This window comes from Callospermophilus lateralis, chromosome 4 (genome assembly GCF_048772815.1).
Source record: "Callospermophilus lateralis isolate mCalLat2 chromosome 4, mCalLat2.hap1, whole genome shotgun sequence".
In the NCBI taxonomy this organism is placed as follows: Eukaryota; Metazoa; Chordata; class Mammalia; order Rodentia; family Sciuridae; genus Callospermophilus; species Callospermophilus lateralis.
This window is the reverse complement of record NC_135308.1, coordinates 43,845,868-43,856,509: the sequence shown is the minus strand read 5'-3', so window position 1 is coordinate 43,856,509 and position 10,642 is coordinate 43,845,868.

Genomic DNA, 10,642 nt, shown 5'->3' with positions numbered 1-10,642 from the left:
AACACCTTTATATTTTCTCCGTTTTGCATGTTTCCTTTATTGGATAGTCTGGAGTGTGAAATTTCTTCATTTTCAAGACCGTTCAAATGTTGGGAACTCTTTAACTTTTTCTTAGGCACCCTATTATTCTATATAGATCAAGCCAAAAGTAGACTTAAAATATTTTGTAATTCTCTGTATATAACAGATTACTCTTTTAAACTCTATGTTATTTGAGAGCAAGAATTTGTTGTGGGGATGAATAAATGATATATCTATCTCTATCCACATGAATTCCTGGCACCTATATTTGCTGTTTTTAGTAGTTCTTTATGTTAACATGACTATCCCCCCTGCTGCCTCACTTTCCACCTCACTTGGTTAACCTTCTGTGCCCGATATTGTATTATAAAACTGACTAATATCTGGCCTTCCCTCTATATATTTCATTCCTTCCTGTGTATCACACATTTAATATTAAATTGAACAATGGATTAGTTTCTAGAGGGAGACTAAAAGGAATTAGAGAAATTAGCTGTGTGTATGGAATACTAAAGTAAGTATAGGGATGATAAATAACAATGAAGTATTTTTAAAAGAAATAAATAATGCCACAAGGAATATAAAGTATTTGAGATAATAAATGAAAGGATATTTGAGACTTAGATGTCCTCAAGGAGTTCTTCATCTGAAAATGGCAGGAATTGTTGAATGAATGGATCCTCCCCACCCCCAGTCCCTTTACTGGTGTTCCAGGAGGTTTTCATCTGCCTCACGTGACCAGTCCAGACCTCATTTGCAAACTCAATGTGCCTTGCTAATACATTATTCGAGACAGGAACGCTCAATTAAAGCCGAATTATTATTGTGATTCCCCAGGCATATAACAGGACATTAACAAACACTTTCAAATATTTGTCTTAAATACAATAATGAAACAATGAAATCATGCACAAATATTACTATTTTTGGAAAAAGAAATTTGAAATAAAAAATGCAATGAGTTTTCAATTTTTGCTATTCTTACTCTGGTCATATCTCCTGTGAATTTGATGATACTCTGACATTGTGTCCTAAGAGCACATCTCTTGGTAGCATAGACAACAGGTCTGTATAACATGCCAATAAACTGCAAGTTAACCAGTAAAACAACATGATCTAGTTACTTGAACTAGCATTATTGCTGATTCAAATTTAGCTGAATCATGGAGAAGATCTCTTATATTTCTATCAAGAGAAATTCTCATTTTAGAAAATACTACTCTGGACTTCAGAAAAAAAATAAGCATATGTTCAGTGGGAGAACAATTATAATTACTGAATTTCCTGGACAGGACTTTTTTCTCTTTTATCCTTTCTCTCCACCACCAACATTTATAAAATATAAAATATTTATCTTCTTTTTGAATGTTTCCCTTTCATTAAATTTAGCTACAATTGACCAAGTACCTTAAAAGTCAGGAAATGAGTCTCCACCTATAAAGATAACTTGCTTTCTAACTCTAGGGACTGCAAAAATTAGCAGTAAAAGCACAGGAAGGAAATAACATTTTAAGTAGAAATTACTTTAAGTCAGATTTCTAAAATAGTTAGAAGGCAGTATTCACTGCTGAGCGATCAGTTTTAGTGAGGTGATAAGTCTATGAGTAATAGGAGAAAACACCAAGGGGCAGGTGAAATAATTGTATTACATGCAACTCAATATTTTTTTTGAAAGTCTTTTTTTTCTTTAGGAGCTCATTATTCTGTGGAAAGTTCCAAACTGAATTAGGAAAGCAATTCCATTTGAGTTGAAAATTGTTTCAAAACACTCTGTAAAACATTAGATGAGGTAAGCAAATGTAACTGCTTCAACTCTATACTTAGAGTTCCACCATCTGTGCTTCTACATTTCCATGAAATATCCCAGTGAAATCACACAGAAACATTGCCATGGAACTAGCACACATAACTCATGTATATGACACAACTAGTCCAAAAAAAGGTTGATACATTAAACAGCAAAGGAATTAAAATTTTAAACCATGTTAAAGGATGTGGTAGAAAAACATCTGGAAAAGAACAGGTTGATGGAAATAGGCCTGTGTGGTTTCAGGAATGGAAGGTCATACTAAACTAATCTCCAAAAGAACTCCAAGGGTATATCTGCCAAAATAGACAAAGGCAATTCAGGAATGGAATACTTTTGGATTCTCCAGGATCACATGAAAAGCCTGGTGCTTAAAGAGACAGTCTAGCAACCCTTCCATTATTTTAAAGAGCATTATATGTCTTTTCTTTAAAATACATAGGAATAGACAGAAACATGTATATTCATTTGGAAAGTAATTATTGTGCTCATGTGCCAGGAAGGTACTGAGATTGAAGAATTAAATGATGTTATCTTCATCTCAAGGTCCCCAGAGTAGAGTAAGAGACAGGCAACCTCTCTGATGATACAGTAGACTGACTTAACCCCAGAGGCAGATTTTACATGATCAACCCAAGATATTTAAAGGTGATTTGAATTTTAAGATTAAAGGTGAAGATAAAGTGCATTTCTCCCAGGTGTTAGGTGTTTAGAGTGCTACATAAATCCTATATAGTTCTGCTGGGAACTTCAGTGAGAAATAATTGAAGCTACAACATCTTATTTTATCCAGGTGAAAGAGTTTTGGCAAGGCAAAGTTTTATACATTCCCATCTGTCCTAATATCTATTTATCCACAAACTAGAATTCAGAAGGAAGAGGATTGTAAATGAAGCACATGGGCATGTTTATTGGATCTCACTGACTGGTTGACAATGAAATTTAGATTTGCTAATAAAGATTTTATGGAAAAAGTTTTAATAAATTGAACAAGCTGAATTTATAGGTTTGGTATTTTGACAAAGACATGTCCAAAGCACAGACACAATAAAAACAAACTAGAAATTCTAAGATTCATAGTAATTTAATCTTGTGGTAGGAATATCAGAACTTAATGTCTGTGAGTGGATACATATGAACAATTGTTTAAGATGGCTGTTCTATATCATGCGGCAGGAATGGAAATGTGTTTATTAATAGTTAGCTTTTGAGAATATTCACGATGAAACATAAGAAAAATAAGCAAAAACGTTACTACAGAAAAATGCTTTTAAAGATTTTTATCTTGTATTTTTAAAATGTGAGGAAATGTGACTAAAATATGTAACCTTTTCATTTGTAAAAATAGGAATAAATAGTATTATATATATTATACATATATATGTATATGTTAAGGTTTTATTTCCTTAAGAGAAAGTCCAAAGCATGAGAGAAAATAACCATAGAGAAAACACATTAATTATTTTTAGAGTCAAATGCTAACTTTTCTAGAAAGCATTCATGGGTATTTAATTATGAATCTTTTTATTTGGTATGTTGAAAATGATTTACTTTTATGGAAAAAGCATTATGCTTTTAAGAAATTTAGCTTTCTTTGGCTAACCACAGAATTAGCAATAGGAGTTACTACTTCAGCATACATAATATTGGTGTCATTAATGCTATAGTTATCAACACCCATAGGAGTGACTTTTTTTTTTTTTTTGATACTGAGGATAGAACCCAGGGTTGTTGTTCTACCACTGAGCAATATCCCCACCCCTCTTTGTTTTTTTATTTTGAGACAGGGTCTTGCTAACTTCTTGAGGCTATCCTCAAACTTGAGATCCTCCTGCGTCAGCCTCTAGAGTTGCTGGAATTAGAGCCTGCACCACCATATCTGGCTAAAAATGACTTTTTAAAGTTATTCTATTGCAAAGTTAAATATGTGTGTGTTAGCTTTTATGTACATGTGTTCCACCTTTCTTCCCATCACTTTATACATACTATCAGAACTCCTCTCTAAGCCAATCCTTCTGAGCATGCACCTCTCCACCTCATGTCATAGGGTGTGACTGTAACTTTCCTCCTATCTATTGCACCTTCATATCTCCATCTTATTGGGTTTTTCACCAACATATACACATAATGCTTCTTCTTATATTAAGTACAAGGCTCTCCCAATTTCCTTCAGCCCCCCAGCTATTGCCAATTTTGTCCTCCCTTTTATAGTAAAGCTTTTCAAAAGTTGTCCATATCCATCATCTCTATTTTCTCTCTTCTGATTGATTTTAAAGCCAATTCCCATCAGGCTTTGAGCCCTACAACTTCAAAGCTACTCTTGTCAAGGTCTCCCAAATCCTACACATTAATAAATCTCATAGTGACTTCGCAGCCCTTATCTTACTGTGGGGGCGTTTGATAGGGTCGATGACTTCCTTCCCATTGAAATGCTTCCTTCAGTGGGCTTTCAGGACACCCACTCACCCAGAGTTCTTCGTGTCTCCTCCTTTTCTGTTCCTTCTCAGTGTCCTTCGCTGGCTCTTGCTCCAGTCCCCTTCCCCTGATGTTGGTACACAGGATATCCTTGTTTCTCTTCTCATCTGTGAATACTTCTCTGGTGAACTCTGGCGGATCGGTGGCTTAAAATGACCATCCATATCCTCATGACTTTTCAAACCTCTGCATTGCCAGCCAGATTGCTCTCCGTGGTCGCCAGACTAGTCTACCAGAATATCCTATTAGCCTTTGTCCAAAGGCTCCTCAGAGTTAGCCTTTCCAAACGCTTGCACTTCTGGTCTTGCCCAACAATGGCCTTCCTGATGTCTTTTCTATTTCTATTTTTTAAAATATCTTAAATCTTTTTAGTTGTGTATGGACTCAATGCCTTTATTTGTTTTTATGTGGTGCTAGGATCAAACCTAGTACCTCACACTTGCAAGACAAGTGCTCTACCACTGAGCTCCAATTCCAGCCCCTCTATTTCTATTAATTCTTCCAGTTTCTCCTCTGTAACTCTTTTTTACCCACACCTTGTTTCCATTCCATTAAGAAATCCTTAAACGGCAAACTTCAAATATTTCCAAAATATAGCCAATTCCTACCACTTCCACTGTTATGACTGTGGTTCAAGTAACTATTCTCTCTTGCCTGGAGTCTGACTTCTTTCTGTGCTCCAGCCCTTGTCCCATTGAAAAGCTACCAGGCCCCACCTGATTGGGTTTTACCAACTCTCTGCTGCAATCTCTAATTCCTTCCATCTTCTCCAGTCCTCAGAGCATCTTTCTTGGCCTCTATACACGCCAGACATGCGCTCATGGAGGACTTTTGCTGTTGCAGTTCTCTCAGTTTAGGGCTCTTTCCCTCAGTAACCCTGTGGCTCATTCCCTCACCTATTCGACAGCTTTGTTTAAATGTCACCTCTTCAGAGGCGCTCTTCCTGACCCCTGTATTTAAATTCCAGGATCCCTCAGCATTTTTGGGGGGGCAAATGGTTCCTTTCTTTCACACACTACCTTCTAATGTAATTTGCTTATTTATTATGCTTATTGTCTGTCCACACAGTAGAATGTTAGCTCCCGAGGAAAGGCTTTCTTAACTATTATTTGTTATGGCGTTTCATATGCTGGGAAAGAAGCAAAATAGACCTGAGCATATTTGGAGAAGAGAGACCGAATAGAACAACATTGGGTCTGGATGAAGAGGTGGCTTTAATTTTATTATTTGTAATGTTGTTGTTTTTTTTTTTTTTTTTTTTTAGTAAGAAAGGATCTGATGACAATAAGAGTTTATCTTTGTTGCATATTAATGGTGGATACGTGAGTGTTAGTCCTATTTTTCCTCTGGCCTTTCTGAAAGTTTAAAATAATTTATAATGTTTAAAATAAAGCAGTTAGAAAGAGAGCAGCAAGTTCGATGACTGTAGTTCTCAATGGCAGGAGCAGAGATGAAGAGAGGGATGGGTGGCCAGAGGAGGAGAAAAGAGAACAGTAGCCAGGAAGAAATGGATGCTGCTCCCCCGTGCCCTCGGGCTGTGGTGCCCCTAAAATCTCAGCACACAGAGGATCACGAGGGACATACGTTGTGCTTCAAATTTCAATTCAGTTGTTCTGGATGTGGCTGTGAGTTCAACCTTCCAAAGGACCCCCAGGTGATGCAAATCCTATCTCTTTTGCAATGTTGGTAACAGAGGCATAGAGTGTGGAATCTTTACCTTAGCCACACCCTGGAATCACCTGGAAAAACCTAGAATATGCTAATGTCTGGGTCTAACTCCCAATGATTCTAATTTCATTGGTTTTGTGTGTTATCTGGCTACTGACATTTCAAGCACAGATTCTGATATTCAACAACATTTGAATTCCACGTCAGGGGTCCCAAAGCCTTCCTGGTATGCCAGCTTTCCTGGGGACCACGTGATGCCTGCTTCCTGCCATCTCCCTCTGGGAGATTTTTGCGCAAAGGTCACTGAGATGCACCAATTGCTGCTGCTCAAGGTCAGCTACGCGCCAGGGATGGGGACCCAGTGCAAACACAGACTAGATGCCCTAAAAGACTGTTCTTTCAAGGACCTCCTTATCATGACAAGCAACACAAAAGAGGGGAAAGCTGACCTCCAAGCAGGACGCTGTCAGAGGAGCTGCTTAGTTGTCAGAGGTGTTGCTAGATTATGAAATCATTTGATTTTTTTTTTTTACTATTTTCATAATTTACTAACACTCTGTTATGTTAGCAAAGATACATGATTTATTAGGGATCAAAACAGTCTTTTTCTAGCTCTGGGGGTGCTTACAGTCTACCAGTTTTGACAAATATTAGACCTTGTATTACACAATTGTGAATTTACTTATGATGTGGTGGTTGCTATAGGCACAGTCTTGGTGCCAAGAGCATGAAGAACAGGAATCTGTGTTTATGTCTTTTTGAAGAAGCAACAGATCAGCTGAGACTCAAATGGTGAGAAATCAGAAGGGAGAAATGGGCAGATGGCAGAACAGCTGCTGTGGAATTCTGAATGGATTCTGCTTCTCAGGGGAACCTTCAGTGAGTGGCTTAAAAAGTTTTCCCTCTCCTTCTTCCTCCAGTATGTTTACATGAAGCCTTTACTAACAGTGCTCACTGAAACAGCTCACTTTGTGTGTGTGTGTGTGTGGAAAAAGGTAACTCACACCAGGTAATAGGGTTCAACAAGACAAAATGCTGACAACACATGTGGCTGGACAAGGTCAAGGCCTGAGTCATGCTTCATCCTGGCAGCTGTGGGATGATCATTTGGAAAGAAGTCAAAGTGGGAGAAAGGACAAAAGGAAGTGAAGGAAGTGAGGAGACTCCAGAGGCTGTGGGGTCACCTGGAAGGCAGGATTGTTGGACCCAGTGGGAAATGGTGGTGTCCTGTGCTAAAGCAGGCAGTCTGTAGCCGTGCACTCATGGTATTTTGTATGGGTGTGGGTGGCAAGGGAGAAGAAGGAGCCATGGGTGACTACCAGGATTCGGACACCTTGGCTCCTTAATGGGTTTCTATTCTACTATATGAATTTCTAAACTCAAAACTGCATTTTTTTTTAACCATAACCCACTTCCCCAGTTTCTACTATTGTTTGATTAGAGCTTCTACAGCATAGGTACTTTTATATACTTACAGAAGTAGGGAAAAGTGTAGAAAATCAAATTACTTTTAAAAGCTCCAGGTATTTACTATCTTTCATGGGAAGTGAAATCCTTTTTTTTTTTTTAAATACTAGAACTTGAATGTAGGGGTGCTTTACCTCTGAGCTATATCCCCAGTACTATTTATTTTAAAAAATTTGAGATAGGTCTCACTAAGTTGCTTAGGGCCTCACTAAGTTGCCAAGTCTGGCCTGGACATTGTGAGCCTCCTGTCTCAGCCTCCCGAGTCATTGGGATTATAGTCCAGTGTCACAACACCTGGCTGATGGGAAATGGAATGCTATCAAGGGGAATGAATTAAGGTGCTTGACTCTAATATTATTTTCCTTTGGGAGTCTTAAAACATGATGTTCATGTAACAACAGGCCATGAAGAACCAACTGAGGATTTACTATGCATTGTGGATACCATAGTATGTGTGGGGGGCTGGGTGGGCACACTAAATAGTCAAGAAAACAGTAAAAAGAAAACAAGAACCCTAAAAGTCAAGTCAATATGAGAATTTGGAACTCAAACATAAATTAGCCAATCTTTTGACAAAATAATGTGACTATCTCCCATGGAACTTGTCATTATTTGGATTAACCCCTTTTTTCAGATATATCTATTAGTTAAAAAAAAAAAGATGTTTGGCTAGATATCCTTCCTGTGAAATAGTAAAAAAAAAATTTAAATATTCTGCAGGGGGGGAAATATGAAAGAAATAAGGACTGCAAACAATCTTTTTAAAAGATTGGTTTAAAACATATTTGTAGTTTTCAATTGCCACTCTAAACATCTCCCATTTCAAAGTTAATTTTTGTCATTAACATACTTCTTGAATGATATGGAATAACAACCCCCAGGGAGAAAGGATAGGTCTTGTGTGGACAAGGCAAACAAGGGGCTCTGGGCTGTGGACTTTCATCCTGGTATCAATGGGTTTCGAGGTTTTACAACTGTCTTCCTGATTTAGGCTTTGAACCTTCACTAGTTTCCTGACCGCCCAAGTCTCTAATTTTAAATCACACTAAACATATTGCTATGATTAACTCTCATTAAAAACTATAAAAAAACAAACCCCTCTTGAAACCAGTTGCCATTTTTTTTCCCTGAAAACATCACATTCCGCCACTGCATAATAAAGACAGTTTGCTGATCTATTAAGGTCTGCTCCCATTTCAGTTATTTTTGCTTATACTTCTAAACAACACAACAAAATTAGGTAAGGAATGGGGAAGAGGGATGACATTATATTTTAGGATTTTTCATTAGAACCCAATAGTTTCCTTTTTTTAGAAATACTATAAAAACACATTAATATATGGTATGAAGAGTTGATTCAGAAGCTAGCGAATATATTAAAAGACACAAATATATTAATACTACTATTAATATTATAGTTTTACGAACATATTATGATCCTATTACATTTATTTTGACACAAACTAAAATTATGATTATATTATTACAGATTATGGTTACATTATCACTAACAGGATTTTCCTTAATCAGGATTCAAAAATTGGATAGAAACAAATTTTTACCTTAAAATCTGGAAAAAAGGAGCAAAGCAAAATAAGTTCAGTGTAGGAACATTCATTTGTACTTAAAGAGTTTAACAAGTTTAAAACATTTTCATTTTAGCAAAAGAAAGGATGGAATTTTGCCTCTGCTAAATAGAATGAAGGCTTCCTTTGTGAGACCCACTTTTCTGGCATTTAAATTATATTGACTTAAAGATTTGATAATTGCACTAAAATATAGGAATTAAAAAAAGGAGAATACAAAGATGGTAGAAATGTTGAGATAATAGGGCTCAGTGAGATCATAGGTTTTAATCACTTGTTTTTTTTTTTTTCAATTTGAGGAAGTAACTTTTATGTTTTTTTGGGAAATGTTAGAGGGCAGTAGAAAAGAAATATGAAACTGAGGCATTAGAAGGGTAAAACAGTTATTAAAGATTAAATAACTCATTTTGGAGCAGCCAATATTCATTGATCTAAATGTTAATGACCCCACCCTCACTACCATCAAAATTCATCTATTGAAGTTTTGCCCTTATGGTGATGATATTAAGTTATGGGACCTTTTGGAAGAGTTTACGCTATAAGGTCAGAGCCCCCATGATTGGGATTAATGCCCTTATACCAAAGCCCCCAGGGAGCTGTCTTGCCTCTTGCACCAGATGAGGGCCTAGAGAGAATCAGGCACCATCTATAAGACCGAAAGTGAAACCTCACTAGACACCAATCTGTTGGAACGTTCATCATGGACACTCCACCCTTCAAAACTATGAGAAACAAATAATAAATTAATGTTCTTTGTCAGTTTAAAGTATTTTTTAGAGCATCTCAAATTCATTAAGATACCGTATTAGAAGAATCTCTGTATTCAGGTCCTCTATTCAATGATAATGGTGACTGAGCAAGTACCATGTTGAGACCAGCCTCAGCAACTTAGTAAGGCCCTATCTCAAAATTAGAAATAAAAAGGTCTGGGAACATGCCTCAGTGTTTCTGAATTTTACCAGATCCTCAGGTGGAGACATGGGAAATCATTGCTCAATGCCTAAAATGCCTTAAAGATCCTGAAATAGTTCAGTCAAAATACCTGAAAATAAAATCAGTGAAAGTTTTTATTTTTTTGTATGATCTCACTTGAGACTCAACACAACTCCAAACATGGGTGCTGCTGCCTCTTGTTACTGAAAATGAAGGATACGATACAACTCAGGTTGGAGGAGGGCGTTCATAATATACTTTTGAATTTAAAGATCATGAAGAACTTTTAAAATATTTTAAATTTGTGTTTAGATTAGCTGATGCCTATATTTTATAGAGCTCTATGATAATGACTATGGGTTGTTCTTTAGGTCAAAGCATGCATTGGACACATTATCGAATGGTAGTTGAGGAAATGCATAATCACATGATACAGCATGATAAATAATATCCAAAAAACCATAACTTCCCAGTTACATTGAAGATTATAAAGTGTAATTCATTTTGGCCATTTGATGCTGCTTTTTTCATCCAGGATCAATTGTCTTCTTGTCCCTTTTTGTTATAATGCCACTTGTATCATTATATTTGATATATAAGAATGCCTTCAAGAGGGCCAATGGCTTTGACTCCAAGCATGTTAAGTGTTCTCAAAATTACAAGTTCTTGGTTTTTCTGTTGGTTT